Here is a 3362-nt window from a genome sequence, read left to right on the forward strand (position 1 = left end):
CATTTGCAGCAGTGTTGTCCGTGTAGATATCAAATTCACGACCATATAGGTAGTGACGCCACTTGTCTAACGCTAATTTAATAGCGAAGAGTTCTTTCTCGTGTGTTGGCCAATTAATCTCGTGAGGACCAAGTTTCTTTGAGAAGAAGGCTATCGGATGATCTTGACCGAAACGAACTTGAGAGATAACGCCACCAACACAGTAGCCAGAGGCATCTGTTGTCACGATGAAACGTTTCTCAGAATCCGGTAACTGCAACACGGGTGCTTCTTGAAGAGCGGATTTGATTTCCTCAAACGAACGCGTCTGTTCTGGACCCCAGCTCCTTACATGTTCTATCTTGACAAGAGAACCAAGAGGCAACGCAATAATGGCGTAATCACGGATAAAGCGACGGTAATAACCTGCGAGACCCAAAAAGCTTTGTAGTTGCTTTTGGTTTAGTGGCGTAGGCCACTTTGCAATCGCTTCAGTCTTGCGAGTATCAACAGCAAGTCCTTTAGCAGAAATCGTATGGCCGAGAAACTTAACTTTGGACTGGCCAAAGTGACACTTCGAGAGATGACAGAACAAATTCTCATGACGTAGAACCTCGAAGAGAGTTTGAAGATGCTCAACATGCTCTTCCAGACTGGTGGAAAAGACACAAATGTCATCCAAGTAGACAACAATGAATCGGTACTTCGCAAAGAGTACCCTCATGAGGCGAGACCAAACACCAGACATATCGGTTAATCCCATAGGAGCTACACACCACTGGTAAGTTTCAGCGTGCGTGTGAAAGGCGGTATACTTGCGACTCTTGAGCGCTATACGCATCTGGTGATATCCTTGAGCAAAATCTAGAACTGAAAAGATGACACAACCAGACATCTGATCGGAGAGTTCGTCGATGCGAGGCAGTGGAATCTTTGGAACAATCGACTGCGAGTTCACATAGCGATAGTCGATGACCCAACGGATAGGCAAAGTCGAGTTTCCAGAGCGTACCCACTCAGAGCGAGACAGCTGATGTCCAGAAGTAGGATCTTTCTTTGGAATCCCAAAGATGTTGGACACCCAAGGAGAATCAGAAACTTCGATCCATTCTTTCTTCAGCTTCTCTGCAACGAAGAGATCCAGTGCATCCTGCTCAACCTTAGACAGGCGGAACGGAGCACGGCTACTTTGAACAGCATTAGGTTTCATGTGGAGTTCGAAATCCACACGACGTGAAGGCGGTAAACCATCCGGTAAAGTTTCCGGAAAGACGTCAGTAAAACGCTTCAATAAGTGAGTGATCGGAACAGGAGTCGACTCACTAACTGGCATGACCGCACAAATTTTGACACGGTACACTTCCTTGTACACATGTTTCTTCACGTTACGTGTAAAGTCAACAGCAGCAATCTCCACAGCTGCTTGACTAGCAACCGTCGATGGAGGCGTACAAGACACACTAGGAAACGAAATCTCATGCGAACGCCAATTGATACATGGCTGAAACTTGGTAAACCAAGGTTTTCCCAAGATGACATCATGGGCAGATCCAAGTGACCATTCCATGACTTGAAGTTTGCGGAAACGGTAGCGACCGAATTCAATAGTCGCTTGACCTTTCTTCACAGAACGCGCTTTCGTAGAAGTTCCATCGAACCGAGTGACATGTGAGACACCAGACGTAGCGGTGTTAGCGACTAAACCTGGGCGAACAACATTGCACGTAGCACCACTGTCGAACATGATGACGACAGGTTTCCCATTACAAGTCCCTTGTTTACGAATGAGCTCGTTCTCACGGTGCATGGACGACAAGGTGGACGTGGAAATCTCTTCCATTTCAACAACCTCAACCTCGTCATCGGAACGGGTCATAGACGCTCGTTCAGCAGCAGCAGTAGTAGGAGAAGAAGAATTAAAGTTCGCGGCAGATTGCTCGTGACGGTTCTTTCGAGCATACTTCTCCTTGTTCTTCAACTTGAAGCACTGCTCAATGACATGACCAGACTTCTTGCAGTAACGACATCGTATTCAACCACGGCAACATGGTCTCCAGCAGTTCTCCACAGTCGACGTCAAGACTGTTGTCGTCCAGCTTGTTAGACGACGAAGAAGAAGCAGAACGGCGATTTCTAGTACTCCCTGAGTCAATTTCCATTGGCTCGGGTTCGTTCTCCTGAACACGCATAGGCGTGGCTTGCTTTTGGTGCGAATTGTTGTTGGACTGAGAGCGTGATCGGTCCTGCGAAAAGAACAGTGGACGATAGTTCTTACCGCGGACATGATGCGATCGATCATACTCCAAAGCAATCTTCATTGCTTGCGACACTGTTGTACAGCGACGATCTTGCACCTCTTCACGCGTAGGACTGACTAGTCCACGTGTGAAGTAAGTGATCTAGTCCAACTCACTCATGTCTGTCACTTGCATGAAGGCTTCACGGAGGCGACAGATGTAATCTTCCAAGCTAGAGCAAAATTTCTGCTTGAGCGCGCACCACTGATCACGCAGACGCGCTTGCCAATCCGGAGGCACAAATTCATCGGTCAACCTGGGCCATAAGGTCCTGCATGTCCTTGATATCACGCTTGTTCAGCTTGTACCAAGCGGCAGCATTTCCTTTAAAGTTCGCAGTAGTAATGACCAAAATTCGAGAACTTCCGTTGTCGTTTTGCCAATCGATGTTTTTGGCATCAAAGTACTGAGCAAGTTGCTCGAAGTACAAATCAACAGATTCTTCCATCGTGCCATGAAATTCAGGCAGACGGATACCTTCCACTTTCACTTCACGCTTACTCATGGCTTCAAGCAGTTGTTGCTGCTTGTCAATCATTTCGATGAGTTTCTGCGTGATAGCGTCAGTAGACCATCCTTGAGGATTCAAGGAAGTCATGGTTGATTGTCGAAAAATTCAGCGATGAAGTGCCGAAAAGGTAGTCGGGTACAGGTGGACAGCGACGAGGGGTGCAGGTACTGAATTGATCCGGATCTTATAGACCAGACACTTACCGTACACACGCAATCAACGATAACGCTGATGAAGGATGCGACATTAGGTACGGGTACTAACTTGATCCGGCTCTTATAGACCAGACGCTAAGTGCAGTACACACACAAAAATTCAACACGGCAAGCCGTATGAAATGAGGTCGCAACGAAGAAATCCGACGAATGTGGAGACGAAGAACGCCGACACACGCTCAACGAGCGGCTTTCCACGTGTCGCGTAGCGAGTAGAGAATGAAGAATCCCCTCCCGGACGATAACAGCGAGTGCTACCAGATGTGACGACTGTGAGAGCACGGCGCAGAGGACAGCGACGGGGAACGAGTCGCGTGCGAGGAGCGAGCGGAGGAGGCGGCGAGAGTCCACGAGGGACTC

This window comes from Phytophthora infestans, genomic scaffold (assembly GCF_000142945.1).
Source record: "Phytophthora infestans T30-4 supercont1.49 genomic scaffold, whole genome shotgun sequence".
Taxonomy (NCBI): domain Eukaryota; phylum Oomycota; class Peronosporomycetes; order Peronosporales; family Peronosporaceae; genus Phytophthora; species Phytophthora infestans.